The sequence below is a fragment of the Ambystoma mexicanum genome, chromosome 10 (genome assembly GCF_040938575.1).
Source record: "Ambystoma mexicanum isolate Mex_15411 chromosome 10, UKY_AmexF1_1, whole genome shotgun sequence".
Classification (NCBI taxonomy): Eukaryota; Metazoa; Chordata; class Amphibia; order Caudata; family Ambystomatidae; genus Ambystoma; species Ambystoma mexicanum.
The window spans coordinates 80,693,638-80,720,421 of NC_090932.1; the positions used below are offsets into that span (position 1 = coordinate 80,693,638).

The window sequence follows — 26,784 nt, forward strand, 5'->3', positions numbered from 1 at the left end:
TCCGAATGCTTGGCAGAGTTGTATTCCGGAGGATGATTCTGAGGTTTCTTTAGAAAAGGAAGGCAGCAACCTTGGGATACTGTTTCCAGTGCCCAAGCATCTGAAGTAATGCCCCGCCATTCTTCTAGATGCTGTGAGATTCTGCCTTCCACCGGGGTCTTGTGGGTCAAAACCTCAGAGTGGTTTTGCGGCAGCTGCAGCAGCAGCTGATTGTACAGATGCCATTGCTGGGGCTGATCTAGCACCTTTTCCTCGTCCCCGAGGAAATTTTCTTTGACTTTTCTGATTGGCCTGCCCTCTTCCTCTTCCAATTGAGGAATAATAGCGAAAAGGATGACCCCTCCAGGAAGATGAGCCTGTGTAAGGGCATTGCTGAGGTTGTCTTACAGCGGCACAGAGATTTGGCCGCCACTTTGGAGGTCTGTAGCTTCTCCAAACTTTCATCCGCCTTGCTACCGAACAACCTCGAGCCATCAAAGGGCATATTAAGAAGTCTGGATTGCACATCAGGAGCAAACCCAGACTTTCTTAGCCACGCAAATCTACGTAGCACTGTGCTAGTCGCCATGGACCTGCTGATACGGTCAGCTGTGTCCAATCCTGATTGAAGGCATTCTCCCGAAGCCTCCTTGAAAGGGGCCCCTAGGGGACCCTGACGTCTATGGAAACAAGGCGAGTCACCACACACGATAGAGACGCCAGACACAAGGTTGTATTCCCAAAGCTAGGGTTTTATTGCAAAGCAAAAGTCTCAGTTGGCCAACTCGGTCTCACGCCCCGCGACGTGCATCTCTAGACCTCGAGGGACGCAAGAGAGTGAATTACGTACATCAGTTACATATATACAAAATGCATATCAAACAATCAGCTATGACATGTGTAACACCCCCTTTATAGGGTTTCTTTGAACTTGGTGTGATGATGAACATCTCCGACCACTATGACACCTTCAAACATCTATTCTAGTAACAATTTGCAATTTGTGAGTGCGAAGGCATCTTTCGGTTATTGAATAGAACACGGCGCTTCTGTTCTTGGAAGCAAACTACATACGGCAGGGGGAGGGGGGTTGCATTCCAGACCTTGCTATCTATCAGTTGCGATTCGCGTCCTGGGAGCCGACATGCTCAAGCGGGCTCAGCAAAGGGGGGGCTGTAAGAAAAGCATAATTCAAGCCTTTAGCAGTATTATTCTAACATATTCTACCATATAACGAGACTGGCTGGCAGCTGTGAAATGATTAAATGCCCTGCAGCTCTGCTTCAAGGCTACATTCGGGAGGGAGCCGGGCATACTTCCTGGTGCTGCCTAGGTTTGTGTTTCAGCGAACTCTTGTTATCCTCACGGCCATGCGGCCTTGTCCTTTTCACATACAGACAACAATGTTCCACAGTGGAGCAGTGTAAGCGGAAAATATACTGCGAAGCAATAGGAACAGAAAGCAATGAGCAATGAATGGTTAGAAAACAAAATGTCGATTCTTGTTACATCAAAATGGCCGTTCATGGGCAAACTCGAAAACCTATATTCTGTCATATCGTGCATGAGACGGTTGGCCCACGGCCACCAAAATGCGTTTGCGGTCTCAAAGTAAAGGTATCCGTATTTCTAGACTGCCATCCTCTCCATCCTTTATAATAGCTAGAAAGCCATCACGTTCTTCACCTTCTGGGATGTGTTCAGCTGCCGCCGACATGCAGTCCCACAGGCTATATGTGAACCTTGCCAAGGTACAGGTTATATTAGTAGACTTCAAATCCATACTGCCAGATGTGAAGATTTTCCTGGACCATGCATCCACCTTTTTAATCGTCCCTATCTGGAGGGATTGTAGGGTATGCCGCATTCTTTGTGGAAGTGGCTGCCTGTACTACTAAGCTTTCAGGAGTTGGATGTTTGCTGAGGTATTCCGGATCAGATGTACAAGGTCTATATTTTGCCACAAACTTTCCATTTACTGCCCCTATGGCCTCAGGATGTTCCCATGCAGAACTAACCCTTCTTTGTAAGGCAATATGAAATTGTAGAATGGGGTCTTGTTGGGGAGTTTCAGATAATATATCAGTCATGTCATCATCATGACTGACTGGTGAACTCCTACCCCACCCCATAAATTCTGTAACTCTGCTCATGAGTCTTCTATAACTCGTATCAACCTGTTCTGATGGTCTGGTTTGTCAAATTAATACTCTGGATTAGTATCCAAGCAACTTGCTGTTTGCAAACATTCTTGCGGATCTTGAATTCTTGATTGAGGATTAATTAATTCCTCTGGGACAGATCTTGTGCCAAATTTAACACCAGCAGAGATTACTTCCTCTTCTTCTGATGAGTCTCCCTCATAGATGGATGACATGGTCCTGAAATAATCATGTAGACTCTCAGCATGAAAAACCTTTTCAGGCATTACAGGTCTTTCCTTTATTAAAGGTTTGGGCGTCGACGAAAGCGTCGATGGCGCCGAAGTTTTAATCACTTCCTTCGACATCGTCAAAGGAACTTTTGACAACCTTGATGTAATCGTCGATGAAGCAGTGGAAACCGTCGAAGGAGCTTTCGTGGTCTTCGAGCGCAAGCTCGACGTAGTTTCCTTCAAGGGAGTTGTCGACTCGAGGAGCTTCGAAGTCTTCGACGATGTCGATGTCGATGGCGTATGATCTTTCAACGCCATTTTATTTCCTTCTGCCTTCGATTTATGCACCGAAGGATCTGACTTACGAGGTGATCGAGAGGATTCTCTCGATGACGTTCTCGCCGTCTTTTTATAAGCCTTTCTTGTTTTGGACCTTCCTCTGTCACTTTTCTTGTGACCAGGAGTATGGTCTTCTTTAGCTATTTTTGAGGGGGTCTGGGCCGCGTTCTCAAATTTTTTTGCATGGATACTCAGAAAGCTTCCTATTTTCTCAGAGAGTCATGTTTAGATGGACATGTGATAACCTCTTCCGAAGATGTCGAAGAGGATGAGGGAGATCGATGCCGTCTCTTCTTAGCCTTCTTAGAAGAGAAAGAAGACTTCCTCGATTTACTTCTCGAATGATTTTTATGATATGACTTTGAAGACTTGTCCGAGTCTCTTTTTTAAAGTGGACTTCGAAACACCCTCCCCCATCGCCAGTTTACCTCTCTGCTCTTTTAGGGCTTTGTGGGTCATCGACTGGCACGAACCACAGTCTTCCGTACGGTGGTCGGGGCCGAGGAACCATACAGTTCTTATGTGGATCCGTCAGAGACATTTTCTTTCCACATTTTAGGCATTTTTTAAAGCCTGTCTTCGGTGTGGAAGGGTTCGAAGAGGACATCAGTATTTTGTGAGAAAAAGCGAAGCGCCGTTTCACTCGATCCGAAGCGAAGCTAATGGAAAAACTGAACTTAAGCCAACGGGCATGCTCGAGGCTCTTATACGGGGGATGACGTCAGTGCTCGACGGATGCCGCCGAGGGACATCGACGCCGCGGCCTCGAGTGGAGCGCCCTCTGCTGGAGAGAGAAAAAAAATTCCGAGGCGAAACCCAAAAGGTAAGGATATATCTAAGATGAGGAATACGTGGGAGGACACAATCCATTCGAAATACGTTTTTGTATTTGTAAATGCCGCAGTATTTACAAATCCAAAAATGTTATTCTGAATGCAGCAGCTTTCGCTTGGAGTCTCCTGGACTGCCTAAGGGTTGGCAGGGGCCCAGGAGACTCCAGGCGAAAGCTGCCGCTGCCAGAATAACAACGTTGTTGTATTTATGATTTCCATGGTTTTCCAACCATGGCAATCACAAATACAACATTGTATTTTTAATTGCCGCGCCTCGGCTTTTTGCCTTCATTTTACGTTTTCTGGGATTGGGAGCACAGAAAACGTAAAATGAAAGTGAAGGCAGCCTCCTCAGATCTGCTCTGGCTGCAGTAAGCAAAAGCTCCCAGCAGGGGGCTTTTGCTGCTTGTTTAGTGCTGCGAAGGCAGAGCTGAGGAGGATGCCCAAAATCACAAAATGGATGCTCCCATGTAAACACTTGGAGCCTCGTTTTCTCAAGTGTTTACATAGGAACTTCCATTCAAAATATGTCTAAACTATGTTGTCAATTAATATTTCTGACCCAACCATTCCTTTAAGCAAATTGTGCGCTCCACGAAACACAACACCCTAGACTTGGTCTTCACATCATCCCCCCCTTCATCACCTGCACAGACCCTAACCCACATGACTGGCCCGAACACTGCGCCATCCCACTATCAGTTACCCACTAGACTACGGCTCACAAAGGCCAGGCTAAATGCCCACTCGCTCAACGCTCCCCACTCAAAACATTTCTGGTCAATGAGCTAGAAACAGATGTTGCAGACTTCCCCATCACAAGGAATGTCTTGTGCCTCCTAGATTATTCAACAACTCTACTATTAAACTTGTGGATAGTCGTGCCCCCCTAAAAACCAGCCACAGTAACACCACACCAGGCACCCCTTAGTACACCCCTGAGCTTGTCTCGAACAAACACTCAATCAGAGCCCTAGAGAAACAATGGTCAAAAACCATAACACTGGAGACTCTCAAACCTCTCAGCAACAACCATAGCATTACAAACCCACCACCTTTGTGGAAGCCTCTAACAGGAGAAAAGACCTGTGTAAAGCATTGTACCAATCCCTTACCCAAATCGGAGGTACCAGTAATTCTGTAAAGATGCAATGGCATCAACACATTTTTTAATAAAAGACAAAAAAAAAATAGGAAAAAATGAGACCCTCTAAATCAACCTAACTGCCTACCCAAACTACACCCACCCACGACTCAATTCGTCCTCATTGATCCAACCACTAAGCAACAACTTCAACAATGGCTCCATGATATCCGCCTAGAAGGAGTTTATCCACAACTGACTGCAAAATCGTTTAACTTCGCCATTGACAGTCCATCCAGAAACACACAGCCAAGAAGGCCGAAACCGCCTGGTTTTACGGTGCACGGAAATTTGACCAATCACCCTGGTCTTAAGTGAACTACATTGGTTTCCTCTTCAGGCCAGGATACTGTTCAAGACTGCGCATACTCATCTACAAAGCAGTCACGAGTAGCACACCAGCATACCACTTCTGGCGACACCTGCTCCTTGCACAGCACAACCGCCAGCCGGCTTAAATCACAACGCGTCCAAAAAGAGGACCTGCAAACAATGCTTCTCCTGTCACACACCCACCCTCTGAAACTCGATCCTGATGTCAGCTTGTAATGGCCCCACTATTCTCCAATTTCACAAAACATGGCTTTTTCAACAACAGCTGTGACCAAGGACTAATTCCAATGGAGATACATACCTACGCACAGGCCTCAACTCATAGTATTGTAGTGCTGTTAAAAGATGCCAGCCCAAACACTGGCTCCCCACACTGGACAGTGCTCCGCTGTTCTTGAGCTAGGTCACCACATTAAACAATAAAATACTTAAAGATTCAGCTAGTCGTTTCATCTACCTTCATACAGTTTACATACATGCCTCCCAGTGGCATAGACGGGGTGTAGCCTGAGGGGCCATTGGGTGTGCTATTTCTCCTAGGACAGAACTAGCCACGAGGAACCACCTGTGGTCCGACATACATCGGCTATGATTTCTGCCACCTCAGCTATGAGAGAACAACAGTTTTTTTTTTTTTAAACCTTTATTTTTGATTTTTTGGAACACAAAACAACTACACACCCACATTAGGGTGGATTTAACTCTGCGCCATGTCCCACTTCCCCCCACCCTCTCCTCCCCCCCCGTCTCCCCACTCAATTTTGTGACTCCTTTGGTTGAGCTGTCTTGTTCCGGTTACTTGAGACATGTGGACGGTGCTGCTAGCTCTGTGTCTTCACAGCTGGACTGTTCCTGTGCCAGAGGTGTCTACTCGAAGGTCAGGTGTCTCCTCAGCTTCATTTAGCAGGAATTGTACCAATGGGCCCCAGATGTCAGGTGGGCGGGCGTGTAAGGGTAGTGATTTGATAAAGTCCGTTTCCACATCCTGGCAGTAAAGAATGTCCCTGCGCCAGGTGGAGAATGATGGAGGGGGGCCGCGACTACTCTCCTGCGGGCAAGTGTCAACAGGAGTCCTGCCAATTTCCTTGACGGGGCGGAGAGTAAATTTGTCATTCCAAGTAAGGCTGCAGTTTGGCTCGGCTGTATCTCCTCTCCAATTATTGCCGCTGTCGTCTCTAAGACTTGGCTCCAGAAAGGTGTTATATCGGGGCAATCCCATGCGAGGTGGACGAAGTCTGCTGGTTGTGTCCCACATCTCTCACAGTTCGCAGCCGCCTCAGGGTGGTGCCTGTTAGCTTTTGCTGGTGTGTGATAGGTCTGGTGGAGGAAGTTGAAATGAATAAGTTTAAGGCGAGAGTTGAGAGCTATTCTTTGTGTCTGTTTCAGGATGTAGGTCCAGTCTTCGTCTGGAATAGTTCTGTGGAGGGACCTTTCCCATCTGGTCTTTGCCCGGATAAGGTTAGGTGTCGTATCTATAATGATGGATTTGTAGATTTGCGACACCAACCTGCCCTCGCCTTGCGCCTGTATGGCATTATGTAGCAGTTGCCAGGTTGGGGGTTGTCGGGGGAAGTCCGGCATGAGAGCTTGTAAAGTGTACCGGGTCCTGAAATATAGGAATACGTCAAGTGCGGTGTTGCCGCCTTTCAATTTTGCTTGCTGTGGTGTTAAAAAGCCGTTCTCTGTGAAGAGGTCTCCTAGGGTCTTTATTCGTAATTTGTCAACCCACTGATGAAATACTTTCTCAGATGTCAGTGGAACCCCAGGGATGAACTTGACGGGCAATAGGGGAGAGTATCGTGTTTGTACCCCGTATTTTTGAGCTAGTCTCTTCCAGACTTTGTACGTTGAGAGCATTGCATTCATGGTGTGGTTGGGAACGGGAATTTGGCTGAAGACGACCGCTGTTAACAGGTTTGGTGTAGCCAGGGCTCGCTCCACCTGCACGTGAGGTCTGATTGTATGGGTGGCGTACCAGTGGCTGAGGAATTGTGCCTGCGCTGCCCAGAAGTACTTCTCCAGGTCTGGGAGGGCAAGACCTCCGCTCGTCACTGGGAGTGTCAGTGTTGCGTGTGCCACTCTGGCTGGTTTGCCCGCCCAAAGCAGCTCAAGAACCATGCTCTTCAGTCTTTTCAGGAAGGTTTGGGATAGCAGTATAGGGATGTTGGTGAATAGATACAGCAATTTCGGAAGAATCACCATCTTAACTAGGGAAGCTCTCCCCCAGAGCGTTAGTGGTAGGGACTTCCACCGCGTCACTTTATCCTGGAGGGACTTGACTACCTCTTCGTAGTTGTCGCGGAACACCTCGTAGTAACTCAGGGACATTTGGACTCCCAGGTATCGGACTTTGGACGTTTTCCATGTGAACTGAAAGTCATCAGCAAATGGTTTAGTAGCAGGGGTCAACGGGAATATAATGGACTTTGCTGTATTGACCTTCAGGCCGGAGGCTGTCCCAAATTTGACTACTTCCCTCATAACCGGGTTCAGATTTTCTTCGGGATCGCGAATGAACAGTGCCACGTCGTCTGCGTAGAGGGATGTAATGAGCTTGTGTGGTCCAATAGTGAGTCCTCTTCGTTGTCTATGCTCTCTTAGGTTGGAGGCCAACGGTTCCATTACCAAGGCGAAGATGAGTGCTGAGAGCGGGCAACCTTGTCTGGTGCCACGTTGGAGCTCTATGGGAGCGGATTTTGCCGTGCTTATGATGACGTTGGAGCGTGGCTTGTTGTACAATAAAGAGACGAGTTTGATGAAGCGGGCACCCAGCCCCATTCTGGTGAGTACAGCGAACATGAACGGCCATTCCACTGAATCGAATGCCTTCTCGGCGTCGAGGAGGACTGCGATAGCTTGATTTGAAGGATCCAGTGCTTCGATGACGCTGAACAGCCTTCTGATGCCAAAGGTTGTATTGCGGCCTGGTATGAAACCCGCCTGGTCTGCCAGCACCAGGGTGGGCATCAGTGGTAGTAGCCTGTTGGTTAGCACCTTCGCGAGTATCTTGTTGTCAAGGTTGAGGAGGGAGATGGGTCTGTATGATGCAGTCCTCTGGTGGTTTGCCTGGTTTGTGCAGAAGGATGATGTTGGCTTCGAGAGTAGATTGGGGGAGGGATCCCTTATCCAACGACTCTTCATATACAGCCGCCAGGAGGGGAGCGATGGTGGGTGCAAAAGCTTTGTAAAATTCCCCGGATAAGCCGTCTGGGCCGGGAGCCTTAGAGTTCGGGAGGGTTTTTATGGCTTCAGTAATCTCCTCCTGTGTAATTAGCTCATTCAGCGGTTCCCGCAGGGGATGTTCGACCCAGTACAGCTCAGTGTCTTCTAGGTACTCCAATGCGGCGGTTGGGTCTCCGTTATGTCTAGTGCTGTAGAGTTCTTGATAGAAACGCCTGAATTCTTCTGCCATTTCTTCGTCGGTGTGGACTATCTGTCCCTGTTTGGTCCGGATCCCTTCTATCGGGGACAGTTTGTTGTCAGCTCTGACCAAGTTTGCCAGAAGAGCGCCCGGTTTTTGCCCTTCGCCGTATTGCCTGACCAGTCTGTCGCGGTTTAGAAATTTCACTTCGCGATCGGCAGCGTTCCTGAATTTTTGTAGCTCTTCCCTCAGGGCGACTGATCTTGTTGGGTTGTCTGTGTTAGAGCATTGAAGTTCTAGCTGCTTTAGCTTCTCTTCGCAGGTTGCCAGCTCCCGCCGTATGAGCTTTAGAATGCCATTTTCTTTGGCGTGGCAGACCCCTCTGATGTAGCACTTTAGAGTTTCCCAGAGAGTGCTGGCTGAGGAAACTGACCCTGTGTTGGCTTCTAGAAACATTGAGATCTCCTCTTTCAGTTCTGAGGCAAAGACCTCGTCTTGCATGGAGCCTGTTTTGAAGCGCCACCTCAGTAGGGGAGGTTTGGGATTGGCTGGGTTGAGGACGAGAGTTACCGGGAAATGGTCCGAGAGAGTTCTTGGTTGGATATCGCATGAGCCGCTGGCCCATGGGCCGTTCCTTGAGGTGAAGAGGTAATCGATCCTGGAGCTCGAGTTGTGTGGCGCGGAGTGGAATGTGTATTCCCGCAGCTCTCCTTTTGATGCTCGCCATGAATCCTTCAGGTCGAAGGCTTTGCATATTTCTTTTATTTGGAGGCAGGCTTTGGACGGAGGATATGGGGTAGCGTGGGATCTGTCCTTCACCGGGTCCAGTACTGTGTTCATGTCTCCACCCCAGATTATGGTTGCAGGGTCTCGGGACGAGAGACGGGATAGTACCCAGCTGAAGTTGTCGGGGCCGTCTACGTTTGGTGCGTACGAGTTGACGAGAGTGATTTTCTGGCCCTCTATGATGCCACTTACGAGGACTGCCCTCCCTTCGGAGTCTTTTGATGTGTGGACAAGGCGGAAGCCAATCCTCTTATGTATTAGGATTGCGACTCCTCTGGAATATGACGAGTATGAGGAAAAGTATCTGTGACACCCCCAACCCTTGGCCCACTTGTGATCCTTCCCTGGGAGCAAGTGCGTTTCTTGAATCATGGCTATGTCCACTTCGTGTCTTCTCAGGTATTGGAGGATTTTCCTGGTTTTAGATGGGACATTGCCTCCTCTTATATTCCAGGTTATGACTTTGAATGGAATGAGTTAGGGTCTATGTTGATTCGTCGTTTGTTTCCCAAGGTTGGTGGTGTTGCAGCTAGGAACAGTCCAGCGGATTGAATGGAGTCGGGAGATTCGGAGGTTGGACGTTGTGCTGGCGTTGGTGAAACGGGGGGCGTGGGGGAGATGGCGCGGAACCTGGACGCTCCTCACTGTTAAACCATTGTGAGGGTGCACACCTCAACTGGAGGTGGTGTGGTGTACGTAACTTCCCTCCCACGCGCGGGCAACCCCCAACAGACCCGCAATGTTCCCCTTCCATCAACAAACAATAAGGGTTGCTGTGCTTGGGGCACTAGATGCCTCCCGAGAGGTAAGGGTGGCCCTCCTACAAGCTAGGAGTGTATCTCTGCGGCATGAGCTTGTGTAGATGTGCTGGAGGCAGGCAATCATCTCTCTTGGCTGCACGGGACGATTATTATGGTGGTTCTCTGCGCCTTTGGATTTCGCGCTGAGGCCTGGGGTTGTTGGGGGCGGGTCTGCAGCCGGCACGGTCCAGGTAGTCGTTGGCATCATCAGGAGTGTGGAAGAAAAGTGCTTTCCCATCATGTTGAATGCGAAGCTTTGCCGGGTATAGCATTGAGTAAAGTATTTGATTGTCTTGCAGTCTCCTCTTTACGGCAGTGAAGGAGCGTCTCTGTGTCTGTACATTGGGAGAGAAATCTGGGAAGAACTGAATTGGATCTCCGTCGTACTGGAGTTTCCCTTTTTCCCTGGCTGCTTTGAGTATCGCATCGCGATCTTTGTAGTTTAATAGTTTTGCAATAATTGGCCGTGGGTTTGCGCCTGGGACTGGTCTTGAATTTGGAATTCTGTGGGCGCGTTCGACTACAAACAGCTGGGAGAGGAGTTCTTTCCCGAAGAGTGCCGTGCAGATCTGTTCAACATGGTCTTCCATTTTCCCTTGAAGTTGTTTCTCTCTGATTCCTATGATTCTGATGTTGTTCCTTCTTGAGCGCCCTTCTAAGTCTTCGTTTTTGGCGCAGACTGCCTTCATTTGGGTTTCAAGGGTGGAGATTCGCGTGGTCAGGGCCGACGTGCTGTCATCTAGGTCGGAGACCCGTTGTTCCACAGTGTCTAGCCTGTCGGCGTGCTTGTCGAGCCTGTGTTGGAGTTGGTCTACTTTAGACGAGAGATTGTCGAGTTTGCTGCCTAGGTCGCCAATTCCCGCCTTGAGGTCCATCAGGATTTCCCTAATGTCGAAGTTTGGTGTTTGCTCCTCCGACATGGAAGTAGCGGGTGTTGGGGACGCTGCTCTGCTCCCTTCGTTGGGAGGTTTGCTGGTATGGCTAGCTTCGAAGTTCAATTTCTTTTGGGTTTTATCTGTTTTCCCCATTACTCTCTTGTTTCTGCTTTGAGTGCTTGAGAGTGCGGTGGGTAAGGAGTTGGCGGCTCCCCACTGGCGTTTGTGGCGTGTCTGGTGCTTCCGACACGTTGGAGGTGAAGGGTGGTCACCGTGCCGGTGTTTGTTCGCACTGTCCGCCGTGTGGGAGAGATTTAGGGTGTTCTCTAGTGTTGGTGGGTTTTACACTGTTCTGTAGAATAGGCCAACGGTGTTCACCCTTGTCGATCTGAGTGCGGGGCCGATTTGGGGCCTGGTTCTCTTGGGTTATGTGGCTGGTGCTGCGCGTGTTCGGAGTATCCGACTTTGGAGGGGGACTCGTGGCGCCTGGTGGCGGGGGTGACCTCCGTCGCTCTTGGAGGGCGTTCCGGCTACAGTCTGTTGGAGCTTGGAGTGGGGAGTTGTCGCCAGGTAATAGGGCTTGTGGGCGAGGGGATGGTGGGGGCAGCGGGAATTTTCTTCGGTTGTTGTCTGCTGTCTTGGGGTGGAGGTCCCCTTTTATTTTATGCTGCCAATGTGCAGGCTAGGTCGAGCGTGGCCGTTATTGGGATGGGCGCCGAGGCCTGAGCTTTTCTCGGTGTCTGGCGAAAGCGCAGGGGCTCATGCAGTCTGGTGGGTCGAGAAGCCGACCGTGCGCGCCGAATGGGGATCCTACCTGCGTGTCCGACGGGGTGGCGTAGTCTTTCGTGCTCCCTGCCGGATTTTCTGCCAGGCCGCTGCGGGGACGGAGACCGTGTGTCTCTTGGCGCTGTCGTGCGCACGTCTACCCGTTTCTTGATGTGGCCTTGCTCTCTGACCCAGCGGGTCGCTGCTGACACTGGGCGCCAGGTGGCATGCCGCTGCTTCTGTACTTCGTACCCGGGCTGCTCCTCCCCCCTCGGCCTGCTGCTGGCGTGGTCCGCGGGCCTTGGCGATCGGGCTGGAGCTCAGCAGGCGCTCCGCCGTTGGAGTGGATTTTGGGCTCAGGGTGATCAGTGGCGACTCCCGAGCGCACCCGGTGGTAGGTTTGGGTGAATCGGATGCCGCAGAGGCGAGGATGTCGCAGGATTAATGGAGAGCCACACGGAGCTCTCTAGGAGGCGGCCATCTTGGATGGCTCTCTAGCGCCCTGAGAGAACAACAGTTGTGCCAAAGGACATTTATGAAGAAGACCCACTGAACGGATTTCATTGTTACTATGGACATAAAGATACTAAGCAGTATCTACTACAATATGGCGTCCCCAGTTCTGATAATTTAAACATCAGAAAATTCCTCCAACTATTTTTTTGAGACAGAGTGCATGGTCAGGTTTCTGGACGATGCATGGAAGTAATAAGAAATAGCAGTACTATTTCAAAAAGTGGTACCCGTCCATACCTCATTTTGGTACCACTATACATGCAGTTCCATGCAGAACAGGTAGCAGGGACAGGGCCCCACACCCCCCTTCAAATCCTGCACACCACCTCTGGGGTAGTTCAGGCTCTGATGTTGCACTGGTGGGTGGCCTACCCATGTTTGAGATGGTCCTTGTGTTCCTCGACACAGAAGGTAGTAGATAGTGTGGGTATTGTAATAAACTCATGGTGGCAACAGTAAAGACAGAAAAGTGATCAAAGTTCAAGGGTGTTTATTAAACTATATAGGTAGGTTGGCAAAATACCTACTCTAAACCTAAATCCAAGATGGGAGAAAGCAACAACCATCAAATAATAAGGTAGTCCTAGTGGGTCTTGTCAAATAAAAGGCCTCTTCTAAAAAAATAAACTATTACCAATCCTTACAACTAAATAGAAAGTGTGTGGGATAGGCTTCACAAGAAAGAAGTGTCCACAAATGATAAGTCAGGTTGTGGTAGCCGGGGGTCTCCCTTCCCCATGTTTTGAGCACAGGTCAAGGCGGGACTCTGAGTACAGCATACGCTCTAGCTTTCCCAGCACGAGACGACAGTTCTGTTCTCAGCTATAAGGACCTTCAGTGGTTAAGTCTCTTCCTATAAAAAAAAGTCTCTGGCCTCCGAGGACCTGATGTGTTCAACATAAACAAGTTACTTTCCATATGTATGGTGGGTGATGTTTCTTCACCCCTCTCGAATAGCAGCCTCCCTCTGTCGGGTTCACTACAGCTCTCATTGACATGCTTTCTCTTTTTGCATTTACACATTTTTGGAAGATGGCTATTCACCCTGGGATACCCCTCTTCTGGGCTCAGACCCTTCTTGAACGTTAGCCTCCCTCTGTCGGGGTCACTATGGCTTAGTGTCCAAAACTATTTCACCTTTCGCATTCACAAGTCTTAACGTCTTTTTAAACAGTTCACTGTGGACATCCGTCCGTAGGGTTCACTATGTCAACACAATGTTTACTGAGACATCAGGCTTCGCCCCTTCAGCATCCCTCTGTGGGGTTCACTCTTGCCAACCACATAGTTCTTTCTCACTATGCAGGATTCATCTCCCTTAGCTTTCCAATTACGTGCTGGTCAAAGACTTGTGACTGTACAGGGGATTTTTGCTAGACCCATGTATGACCACTTTGACCTCTTCCTTGCAGCTCTCCTAAAGCCCTCAGGTATGAGTAGTTTCAACAAAAAAGTGGAATCATCACGCAAATTAGCACCCACATGGTGCCGGACCTTTCTGCAGCTTGTTTTCCCTTAAGACGTTAATAGTTCTTTGAACTTTCCTTAACTTGGGTTTTGCAACTTTAGTTAAACACAGTTTGGTTTCTTGTCGGTTCTCCCCTCGACTCACCGGCTGCGATGACCCGCTCAGCTTTCCTTATATCTGGAATCAAGGACGGTACCACTGTAGCAAGCATCCCCTTCTGTCCTGCTCATCAGGGTAGGTGGGCTCCGTGTACCATTGCCATCTGCTGCAACACACGTTGGCTATTGTTCGCAGTCTCAGGATTCCTTCGATGGAGGCTTTGCAGGTTCTGGGTCAGAAAGGGCAAGGTTGCTTCTCTCCTTGTTACCCTTTTGGTTCTCGCCACCTTTCTCCTCCTCTTCAAATGCCACCCTGGGATAGCTGCCTCGCCCTGCGGTCTGCCTTGCTCGTAGTGTGCGCTCGTGCTCCACCTTGTATCCCTGTGGGGAAGGGAAAGGGCCATCCGGTGTGTGACTCAGGTCAATTGCCATACTTTGCCTAACCCTTGTGTTGGGACATGTCAGGTAAACGGCTCTGGTGTTAGTCTGTTGTTTTTCGTGGTGTGCAAAAAGTGTTTGCATCGGAAAAGGTGGGGTGTGCGGGGAGAGTAGAGTGTTTGAATATCCTACGTGGCAGGATGAGGAAAAAGGTCTTAGAAGAATAGGTGTACTGCGTCTCACCCATCAGTCGCCCACTTCTGCTCATTGAGGACCCCCCATCCAGGTGATCCTCCCTCACTGGTCCACCCCAGGAACTGGATCCAATAGCGATGGCCATGTCCTGGCCCCCTGGATGACAGACCCTCGGGGACTAGTACGTGAGACACCTTCAGGTTTCTCACAGTAGTGAAGTTGAGGACTTTGTCTACACCGATGAAGGGGAAGAAAGGAGAGCCAAGGTTTAGGCACGAACAGTAGTCTACTTTGTTGAGCACAAAGGTGACAATTGCAGTTTTAGTAGAGTGGCGAGTTAAAAAATTGATACATTATCCAAATGTTGAGAAAGTTAATACGAGCAGCAGAGACCGGGGTAGTGAGGAATTGTTGCAGTCTGAAGTCAATGTGGAAGACAACCCCAAGGTTGCAAGCCTTGGGGAAGGGAGCAAGAAACGCAGGCAGTAAGAAGATAGGAAAGAGCAGGGAAAGGATGATACCAAGATGTTAATGCTAAAAGGTTATTTCTACCGTGCACTATCACCATCGGAGTGGTCCCCTGGCAGATCTGAAAGAAAAAGGGGAGTTGGTTAAGGCGTGTTAGTAGAGCAAAGTTTGGAGAGGAGCAAGGGAGCTGTGATGTACTGTTGGCAGCTTCAGATCGGTTAACACCGTTTGCGAGCTTTTTGGTGCAGTATATGGTCTGAGTACGTCGTATGCGGGTCTGTGTGGTGAAGTGCACGCGGGTGCTGCGGTTTAAGATGTGTGGTTGTATTTAGCTAGGGTGTGAGGTGTGTGAAGAGGGGTGAGGTTTTTAGATGTTTTTGTAGGGTTGGTTAGTAGCACTGTCCCATGAAATGCACCCTCCGGTTGTGTCTCTTTTGGATTTAGACAAGGTTGTCTTCCTTTCAGTGATCTATTTTCGCATGAAAAGGCTGTCTCATCTCGCCATCATTATTTTAAGTTAGCTAGTCTTTGCATTTCTATCTTTGTTTTGGTTGGCTCCTACATCCCAATTTTTGGATGGTGCAAACTAGTCCTCTCAGATCGATCTAGTTGCAACCTAGGCCTGTAGCCAATGCCCTGTCTGAGTGGGTTATGTTGGTAGTTGTGTCTTTTGTGTTAGGATTGTTTGCTATTGTTCTGTCCTAATAGGGTTGTTCACAGTCGATTCCACCTAGCATCGTCTCTCTTGTTTTTGTCAGAGTTTCCCTTAGTCGGTTCCAACGGTTGTCTGTGCCGTCCTCGATTCTGTCAGCCTGTTCTTTTCTATTTTCTGTTTGATTGTATCAGTTTTTGTCTGGGTCCGAGGTGGTGAAGTCAGGTTTTCAGTAGTTTCCTAAATTTTAGGTGGTCTTTGGTATTTCTTATTCCTTTCGGGAGGTTGTTCCAGGTTTTTGTCGCCACGTGGGAGAATGAGGAGCCCCCTAGTTTTTTCCTGCTGTATGTTTGATTCCAGGTGGATTTCATGGCTCGATATGAGGAGTCTCGGCTTGTAGATTGTCATACTCCTACGTCCAGTCACCTTTCCTCCATACTTCTGAGACATTCCTCCGTCCTGTGGGACGGGACCGGAGCACTTTGTAAAAGCATCAAAATTTTGCAAAAATGTTAGTCCTTCCTCTCTTTTACGTGGGGTACTGCGCGCGGCCGTAACCCCGCCCATCATAGCTCTGCCCCGCGCATCACCCAGCAGTCCTTTTCTCCGCTCGTTCGAGACTGGACGCACTTGCATCTGCGGAAGGTTTTTTCTTCCAATTTCCTCCTCTGTGGATCTCGCCAACGATCGCATGATAGTCAGTCTATGCCGTTTCAGCTAGACTTCCTGAATTGTTCTTCCTGTCAGCGACGCTTTGCTAGGGCGGATCACCATCCTCTTTGTTTAGAGTGTTTGGGTCCCGACCACCGGTGGGACTCGTGTTTTTATTGTTATTCCCCTTCGGTCCGGGCACTTCAGCGTCAGTTAAAGCGGTGGGAGGAGGCGTTTCAGCGCACTCCTAGGAATTTTCAATCCTTCATCGACGAAAAGAAGAAACGCCCGGTAAGTTCCTTACTTCTTAGGGCCCTCCCGGCCGGGGGACTCCTTCCCAGGGTCTTCCCGGTCTGGGAGGAGTGTCAAGGGCTCTGTTACCGGAACTTCCCCTGAGGTGCCCTCTGGGCCTCAAAAGTGTACCAGAGTTTTCTCAGAGGGTCTCCGTATGGGGCCTGTAGACACCGGATTACAATCCGAGGCCCCTCCTGTGGGGACTGTTTGTAGACCCAGTTCTACTGAGTCGTGGGGTACCAGAGCTCGCTCCGAGGCCTCCTTGATTGGAACTTCCCTCAAAAATACCGGGGTGCGCCCCGAGGTCTCGGTTGGGCTTGTACAAACTGAACAGAAGTTCGAGGCCCGGCGTGGAGATGCTTCTACCGGGCTCGGGTCCGAGGTCCCTCGTTTAGAGGCTAAGGTGACCAACAGTTCTGAGAGGCCTGTTAAGGCAAAAGGTGTTCCTCATCGTTCCCGCTCTTGCGGTGACTCCAGAGCTGTTGAGGGGGCAAGGAGTGAGGTTTCGAACCGTACCGGCAGTGCCGAGGTCCTTCCTGAGAAGGCTAGTTTGGCTATTAGCAGGTCACAAAAAAAAATCCTACGCCGCACAGTACCAGCTCGGCCGAGGTTCCTTGTGTAAAACTAAAATGAAGACCCCTGACCCACCTGTCAGGACCCCTGCCTCACTTCCACACGTGTCGCAGTTCTCAGGTGCTGACAAAATGGCGGCTGTTCCCGCCAAGACCACGGCGGCCATTTTGGATGCATCCCTTACTACGCCATCGGCCTCAGGTGTAGGGATTGGTTCTGTAGGTGAACATCGGTTTCCTTGTGCACATCCGTTTCGTCCAGTTTATGACTGGAAATCCCGGATGCCCCTTCCGCACAATGTCTCGCTGCCTGCGGTATTGGCAACCTTGATTTATGTGGACACCTCTGGGGATGGGCCTTCTTGGCAACCCTCTCCCCTGCGTCCCTGGAATTACCCTCTTCATGAGAGGCTTCCTCTGGCCGCTCCAAAAGCATCGGCGGAGGATGTCTTTTTCGGCAAGTTTCAAAAACGTATGCGTTCCGACCCCATGGAGGAGTATTTTAAGGGTCTGTTTAGGGAGATATGCCCGCCAGCGCCGTTGGTTCCACCTGCATCTCCAGTGGTTCCACCGGCGCCACGCTTACCTACGGGGCCTCCCCCTACTCTTCCACCCTTGCCTCTGTTGTCCCCAGTGGACAAGGTTGTTGTGGTGCCTGATGTGGTTCAGCTGGACCCTGACCTGTCGGATGACACGCAGGGCGAACAGGACAGCGAAGACCAGTCCCGCTCTACCAGAGCCTTTCACGACCGGGTGCTGGACATGATGTGTTTGTTGGATGTCCCAGTGCCCGAGGCACCCGCTCCGCAGGAGGGTGTGCTTTCGGGGGCGTTCACCTCGTCTCCTTCGGAGCGTACCTGCCTGTTCGAGCAGAAGGACATTTTGGCCGAGGTCCGTAGAGTCTGGGAGAGGCCACGCTCTGGACTGTCAGTCAATAAGAAAATTGACGCGTGCTACAGGCTGCATTCTTCGGAAGAGGTGGCCTTAGCATCATGCCAGCTTCTTGACTCCCTTGGGAGGAAGATTTTTGCTAACTCGGCCCTGCAACTACGACAGGCTAATGCACAACTGGTGTTAACAGGGGCGAATATGAAAATGGGGAAAGGTCTGTCGGAGTTTGAGGAGTTCATCCCGGTTGAAAAACTTGAGGACTTTAAGGCGGGATTGTCTGATGCCAGGGTCCTGGCTCAAGATCTGCTGGAGGCCGCGGCTCATCATGTTGACACTTCGACCCTGGGCCTTATGCTTGGAGTCGATACCTCTCGGCAGGCTTGGCTGCACGCCACCAAGTTCTCCAAGGAGGTACAGGACAAGGTGTTGGACCTGCCGCTTGATGGCAAGGAGCTTTTTCATTCCTCAACGGATGTGGAGCTGACCAAAACAAAGGATAGCACCCAGACTGCCAAATCCTTGTCTGTCCTGGTAAAACCACCTTTTAGGACGCAGAGACCGTTATCACAATCCCGGCCCTCCTCTGGTTTCAGGGGTTTTCTCGATCAAAAATCCTGCAGAATCGATAACCCCTTTGGGAAACTCCTGCCGGAGGCAGCAACAGAGTCGGTTTTTCTCCCGCTCCTCAGGTTCAGGTGCTGCTGCCACTGAAAAACCTGCCAAATGAGGGTTCTCTGTGCTCGCACGAGACCCCGTGGGAGGACGCATTGCGTCTCATTGGGAGGCGTGGCAGACTATCACCGAGGACCGGTGGGTCTTGTCAGTCGCTCGGGTGGGCTTCCGCTTACCCCCTTCTCCTACCCCACCCATCAATCCTCCTTTCCAGCAGTCGTGTTCGCCCTCCCTCAGGGCCGAGATTCAGAAGTTATTGGATCTCAGGGCAGTGGAACCAGTTTTCCTAGAGGAACGGGGGGGAGGGCTTCTACTCCCGACTGTTTACGGTGCCCAAATCCTACCAGGCTGGCCTGCGCACCATTCTAGACCTTTCCCAGATCAATCTTTTCCTACCCAAAGAGAAATTCAAGATGATCATGCCTGCTCAGATAAAGTCCTCTTTGCAGATGGGCGATTGGCTCGGCGTGGTGGACCTTCAGGATGCGTACATGCGTATTCTGATCTGGAATCCACACCGGAAATAACTGAGTTTCTCTGTGGGAGAGGAGCATTTACAGTTTCGAGTGTTTCCTTTTGGCCTCAGCTCGGCACTGCGTGTCTTTACGAAGATGTCGGTGATTGCAGCCCATCTTCATCTACAGGGTATCCATGTGGATCCATATTTGGACGATTGGCTGTTATGCAGCCCTTGCTCGTTGAAAGCCGCGTGCAATCTTCAGTCTCTCCTCCAGTTCCTGTTCCACCTCGGGCTGTCAGTCAACTGGCGGAAATCTTTCATGACGGTTTTCAGGACTTGATTTTCCTGGGTTTTCGCTGGAACACGATCGACTGCAGAGTTTACATGACCGGGGACAGAATGGGGGGGGGGGCCATCTGTTGGCCACATGTCAGATGTTTGCGCAGTCGGAGTGTATGTTGGCCTGGTGGTTCCGTAGGCTTCTGGGCCTCATGCATATTGGCTCTACCTCTTGCTCCACTCAAGATGAGGCTGACTCAAATGGCTATTCGGAGTTCTTGGCGTCAGGCTGTGGATCCGGACTCCAAGTTGATATCGATTCCGGCTTCCATGAGAGCAGACCTGGCGTGGTGGTCGTCTCTCAGCAACCTCTCGGTGGGTGCAGGGTTTCAAGACCCAGCCCCGGTGGTGACCCTCACGACGGACTCCTCCCTTCTGGGGTAGGGTGCGACGTTGGATCTTCTTCAGGTCTCGGACCTTTGGTCGCCTCAGGACAAGCTCCTTCACATAAATCATCTGGAGCTTCTGGTGATTTTCCTAGCGCTCAAGGCGTTCAGGCCAGTCATTGCCAACAAAGTGGTCCGTATCCGCAAGGACAATGTGGTGTCAATGTATTACATCAACAAGCAGGGCGGCACCAAGTCTCCCTCTTGTGGATCTGACCATCCAGATTTGGGAATGGGCGGTTCAGCATGGCGTCTAGCTGGTAGCAGTACACATCCCGGCCCAGCTGAAAATCACAGCGGAAGCCCTCAGTCGGCGGACAGTGGTCAGCTACGAGTGGGAATTGAAAGTGGAGATCCTCTCATGGTTATTCCTGTGTTAGGGCACTCCGGAAGTGGACCTCTTCGCGGCATCGGCAAACAAGAAACTTCCTCTGTATGCCTCCAGAAATGGTCTGAGAGCCTCCTCTCCGGGGGATGCTCTCGAGATTCCTTTGCACAACATGAGGGCCTAGGCTTTCCCGCCTCTGCCTCTGATTCATTGGACGATTTGCAAGCTGAGGAACACAGTAAACTGTTCTCTTCTGCTCACAGCCCCTTTGTGGCCAGCCAGGTTCTGGTTCTCAGAACTTCAGCATCTGTCGGTGTGTGCACCGATCAGGCTACCGGTGAGTCCTGATTTGCTTCACCAGAGGGAACAGCAGCTGTGGCACCCCTCTCCACAATCATTCAACTTGGCGACATGGTGCCTGAGTTCAGGTCTTTAGAGCATCTCAACCGGTCTGCTGATAACATGCGAATAATTCAGGCAGCCAGGAAGCCCACGACGAGGCCTCAGTATAGGAGCAAGTGGCTTCGGTTCTGTCACTGGTGCTTAGCCAAACAGCTGGACCCCAGGGTGGCGACGATTGACACAGTGCTGTCCTTCGTGTCTCAGCTAGAAGAATCGGGCGTTCATGTTCTGTCATGCAGGACTCATCTTTCGACGGTAGGCGCCTACCTGTCCACGGATCAGTGCTCTTATTCACTGTCAAATCCAGTGGTTAAGAGGAACTTTGCGGGTTTGATGAGTCTATCCTCCGGTTCGCAAGCCGCACCCGATGTGGGATCTGAATGTGGTCCTTACGGCTCTGTGCCATAAGCCGTTCGAACCAATGGCCACGGTGGACCTTAAGTACCTTTCGTGGAAGGTGTCTTTTTTGGTTGCCATTACTTCAGCAAGGCGGGTAAGTGAGCTCCAAGCTCTGTTGGTGGAGCATCCCTTTTTGGTTTTCCACAAGGATAAGGTGGTCCTACAGACAAATTCTTCTTTCTTGCCAAAGGTGGTCTCTGATTTCCATATGAATCAGTCAATCTCCCTGCCAGTCTTCTTTCCAAACCCAGGTTCAGAAGCGGAAAGGATTATACATTGTTTGGATGTTAGAAGGGCTCTTAAGTTGTATCTGGACAGAACATCTGAATTTAGGAGCTCTTCTCAACTGTTGGTGACTTTTGGTAATCCAAAGGGTAAACAGGCCTCCAAGGCGACTATCTCAAGATGGATCGCTGCCTGCATTATGGAGTCTTACACTGTCCAAGGACTGCAGCCTCCTAAATGTATTCATGCACACCTGGTGCGAGGCAAGGCAGCCACAGTTGCCTTTCAGAAATAAGTCCCCTGGGAGACCATCGCAAAGGCGGCTACTTGGGCCTCCCCATCGGCTTTTTGTAAACATTATTGTCTAGCCCTGAGCTCCAGATCTGATGCTCAGTTTGGCCAGGCTGTGCTGAAGAACCTTTTTCAATAAGGGATTTTCCATCCACCCGTAGTTCCTGTGAGGAGTGCTTGGGAATCTCCCATAAGTATGGAGGAAAGGGGACGGGACGTAGGAGTATAACCAGGTTACTCACCGTAGTGACCACCTTACTCCTAGTCCATAGTCCCCTTTCCTTCCCATGCCCGCCCGCCGTCCCCTCTAAGGTTCCTCTATTATTGCTTAAAGGTCTCTGACCTGGCGATAGAAAAGGACTGATGGGCGATGCGGAGCTAAGATGGGCGGGGCTACAGCCGCACGCAGTACCCCGCGTAAAAGAGAGGGAGGACTAAAATGTTTGCAACATTTTTATGCTTTTACAAAGTGCTCCGGTCCCGTCCCACAGGACAGAGGAATGTCCAATAAGTATGGAGGAAAGGGGACTATGGACTAGGAGTAAGGTGGTCACTACGGTGGGTAACCTGGTTACTTTCTTTTGTAGGAATTCTGCTCCTTGTCCATTGATTGCCCTGTGTGTTATGCACATTGTTTGAACGCGCTACATTGTTTAATTGGAAGCCAATATAACGATAGTTATAAGATAGTTGCATGTGCCAAACAACTACAAGCATGTGACTATTCCAGAGGCAGAGTTGTGAGCAAGTTTGAAAGAAGTAGAGCCAGGCATAGGGTACAGTTTGAAATGATCTCAATTTGTGCCAAGTAGTAAACAAGTTCTGTTTTTTTAGGTTTACATCATATTGCTGTCTGGTACATCTAATTCTGCATATAAAATAAATAAAATGTATAGGAACACACAAATTGCACACAATACAAATGCCAGGACTTGTAGAACATAAGAGCTCTGTTCCAGCTTCTTTTTGAGAGTGAAGTGTGCATGAAGTACTGATTTTAGGTGAGAAAAATAAATAAGGGGGTTGCCAGGGGGGTGCGTTTTTTCTGCATTACTACCTTTGGCAGGCTTCAAAATATTCATTTCCAGAAGTCACTTCCATGCATTTTACTGTTGTGCACCAAGAGAAAACATGCATATGCTTGCCTTCTGGCAGTCTCGACTTCATCTTTTTACAGTCTCATACCACTGGACTACTCAGCCACTCCTTGGTCTGCCCCTCTAAAAGTTCTATGCTTTGCTACCCAGACCCTCAACACACTGATAACATTGTTTAGTGCTCCAATCATTATCGCCGTCAGAATTCCTACTCCTGGTCTACAAATATATCCATGGTCTTTCAGCCTCCACCTTGAGATCTCTCGATCTCTCTCGATCTCTCTCTCCATTCAGCCTCCCTCGACAACATTTCTGTACTGCCACTCCTCTGCACCTCCTCCCCTTCTGCAACTCCCCACTACTTGCCCCCTCTCCGCTGGACTACCCAGTCCCTAACATTAAAGTTATCCCATCAGCGGAAACTAATCAGGACCAGCCTTAAACTTCGGCTGCCAGCCAGCAGAGAAGCACCCGACACCTCTGTCCACCAATTAAAAAAAAAAGAAACTGAGGTTACTGGGCGCATGGCTGCTCGATGGCACGTCCAGGGTTGAGGAGTTAAGGCATTGAGGGATGCAGAAGCTGGCATTGCACAGCGTCCCCGGCTGAGAAATGCTTTCTGTGATCCAGCTGACGATGCAGGAATATATCTAAGCTAAGGAAGCCGTGGGGGGACAGTATCTCTTAGACCCTAAATGTTTATTGTACGTCTGCAACGTCTCAGTTCCTGGCCTGTCGCTTTACACCAACCCTTCATCACCTGTCTTCTGCCCATTCAGACATCCACCCTCTTTTGTAAAGGACCCTACATATGTACTACCTCTGTTACTTGTATTGTTTCCTGTGCAGCAAGGGTGAATTATGGGGCGTGTTCCCCTGCATCTCGTCTCAAAGCCCCCACAAACGCCACCTAGCAATCTAAACTTCCAAATCAACAAGGTGCATTAAAAAGAAAACTCCCTTTCTTTCTGAACTGCCTGGCTCCTATGTGTCAGTTGTTTCAGAAGTTTTATTGGCAGTATTTGTAGTCTTTTTGTTGTGAGTATCTTCCTCTTTTTGGGGGCGTAAAAGCGGCTTATATGCTGCTAATTTGTAGGACTGATAGCAATAGTTTAGATTGGCTTATTCCATGCAGATCTTGTCCAGCACGAGTCTCCTTTAATAGTGGATTGGTCCAATCACGGACATACCCTTCACTTGCAAACTTTTTGCAGTTCCACCAAACTTCCCTACAATCTTCTGTGAAAATGAAAGAGTAGTTTGTTCAAGGGCTAACTCTAAGGAATTAATCTCTGCATCTTCAACAGATGTCAATCCCCTGAAATGCACTTCTATTGCCATCACTCTCCAAATAGGTGCAGAGCCTTGAGTGCGGTCCAAGTTTGAAGTCACACTGCAGCCCCCTGGTACACCGTCCAACTTAAATCAGAGCTATCCATTTCCGATGGGAAAAGCAGCATCATTGTTAAACACAACCTGCTTTGGGGGGCAGAGTCATTTTCCTAAAAGCTTAACATTAGAAACTACTCGCATCCTAGGCCATGATCTACAAATGGGTCTGCCCTGAGCAACTCTATGCTTTCTCATGTTATAAATGTGTGTTTACTTCCCCTTTCTACTGTACTCTTTGATCCAGGCCTACAACATGGGTTAAACGCCAAGACATAATTGGGAAAAATTCCAAACTCCATGTCCCAGTTGTTAAAATGGTCTCTATTTCTGGGTCTACCTAGGAGTCCTACCAATGCTTCGTTTTCTCCAATAGCCTGGTTGCCGCCCTCATTGTACTCCATTCTATATGCATTTGCATGGGAATTTTCCCTCTTCCCTGATGTTATGTTAAAGGATATGTATACTGTGCACGATCACCACTGTAGCTGATGAATGGACAAGTTCTGTCATTCATGGAGGAGTCCTCTTACCCCCCCCCCAATCAAACATTTGCCCCTTCACCCTTTCTTATGTAAACAACCATGAGAGATGTTTCGCAAAGCACCTTTCCTCTTATTTAAACCAAAAAAATCTAGTCAGGGCCCATTAATCAAGCGTCAGTCTGGTGCAGCATGGAGACTGCTACCTTCAGCTGGATGATACTACATGGTAATTAAGCAGGATTTTGGGGAGGGGAGTAACAGCGCTGTCTTCTCATGTGCTTTGGTCCCGCAGCACTTTTGATATGGTTGGCCATGGAGACCCGATTAACGTTCTGTCCTCCTGCATGGACCTTTGGAGTACATTCTAGACTGGTACGGATTCCTGTCTAGACAATGAACCCAGTATTATGTGGTGTTCCCCATGGCTTCAGCATGCCAGATAGGCGTTTTAACATCCATATAGAGCCAATGGGTGACTTGGACATGGGGCGGGCAGGATTCTCCATACTACCAGTATGCAAATAAGATCCAATTATATATTTGGGTGTACTCCCCGACTAATGAACGGTCTTTGTATCATCCAGAATTCATGTCCGGGCACTTCCTTAAACTAAATCCTACCAAAACAGAGTTCCTTTTGGTGTCCAATCCCTTTGCTCAACTTTCCCAACACAACAGGTTTCTCTGTCAGCTTTCCGCTTGGCATCTTCTGTAAAATCCTTGGGTTTATACTGCATGCCACTCAACTTCAAAAACCAATAACACATTTCAGCTATTGCTAAATCATGCATTGTCCACTCGCGTTCTTGACCCTACAGATCCCAGTCTCAGAATGGACTTCCGGTCCCCACATGAATCCAGCACTCCGTTTCTAAGTAGGTTAAGAGCACTTGGAATTGGACTAGATCACTTCTGTCCATGTTCTTTCGAGCTGACTCCCCGTTCACTACTGCACATTGTTCAAGATCGCCAAGAGGAATGCTTCAACTCAACATGCTCGCCTTGGAACAGGACCATGGCATGCAACATTGGTTCCACACCCCGGTCGAATCAGCTCAGTCCTTCATCCTCTCTAGGTCAATAAATGTAGTATTTTGAGTGGGTAAGAGCAACAATGGTTAGTACAGCACTTACAAGCTTGAGCAATCTGGCACAAAGTTCTATGGAAGTCACCAAAGTGGGAGTATTAAAGGAAGATTTGCTGCATAACCTTCAAGGCCTGGGTGAGCCCAAATATCTGGAGTAAAAGTTGCAATTCTCCCGTTTGTGGGGGAGGAGGTGAATTCATTTGTGTGAAGATAACCACTATATGGTCATTACAGAAGGTTGATGCACTCCAAGCTTTCTGAAAACACATTTTCCACAGTTGCCCTGTGGGTCTCCAACTTTCTGCTAGTCGTTACTTGCACACGTAGCATTTTTTTGAACCCCCCCACCCAAATTATAAATTAGCCATTTAATGATGGGCTTCTAAATATAGCTGCATTGTGGTTATAGCCCCGTTTTAAATTCAGCTGCTTTCTGAGTATAGCCACTGTGTAGAATTTAGCTGCGTTTTGAATTTGACCCCCTTCTAAATTCAGCTGCATCTACGAAACCAAGAAAACAGCTAGAGGGCACGGTTACTCACCCACAGGCATCCGCTACTCTGTAGAATTTCGCTGCGCTTTGAAGCAGAATTCATTTGCTGTATAAGTGCCTAACAAGCAAACAAATAAAAATAAATACGAAGAGACATCACACAACACCTCCGACATACGAATGAATCTCCGCCACACAAAAAGTCGCTCTAGCTCGACACATAAGGAGTCTCCTTCACTTGCATACTCTCCAGACTACCTCACAGTACCCATCCACATGCCAGCTCGACATGGGTTGCTGGCTGGTACTTGGCCACCCTTACCTACCTTAGTTGTGGCTAAAATGCACCCACAAATGCATTCTAAACCCCTCCAAGGAATTTCCCATACCTGGACTTCGGTTCACCAAGGGCGTTCACCTACAGGGCTTTGAGGCCATACCAATGGGAAAAGCCGATATACAAATGACAGTTGTACAAGACAACAGCAAACTGAATCGCATTAAAGTGCTTTCAAGCTGAACAGAATGGCCCACTTTAACAAAGTGCTGACTCCCAATTGTGCAGCAGTAGAGGGACTTTTGAACATGCATTTCCCCAATGTAGTCAAACCAGCTTCCACGCAGATAAATTACTTAGCAACAAGAAAACAGCCAAATTGTTATCGGATGGTTGGGTGCCATTAAAAGGCAGAGGCTGGCAAAGCTGTCTCCCATCAGCTGCTAAACAAAAAAGTGCTTATTAGCAATCACAGCAAGACGTCTGTTCTAGATGTGCGGCTCTAACAAACCAGGAAAGAAAAATGGCTTACAGTCTTGGACCGAGCCAGACTGGAAACACAAGACATGCTCAAGCATCCCGCTTCGCCACCCATATAGGCCCCCGCCTCACTCAAGACAGTTTACAAGAGCAGGCTCACGCTTCCATGGATATAATATTAGCGCACACCGCCGACACGGG

The 26,784-nt window shown here is 49.3% G+C and overlaps 1 protein-coding gene across 2 annotated transcripts in view; it reads right to left on the bottom strand.

Moving 5' to 3' along the window:
* The window catches only part of DIS3L2 (DIS3 like 3'-5' exoribonuclease 2), a 2,640,663-nt gene that overhangs the window by 2,372,942 nt on the left and 240,937 nt on the right, over nt 1–26,784 (bottom strand). The window lies entirely within an intron of this gene.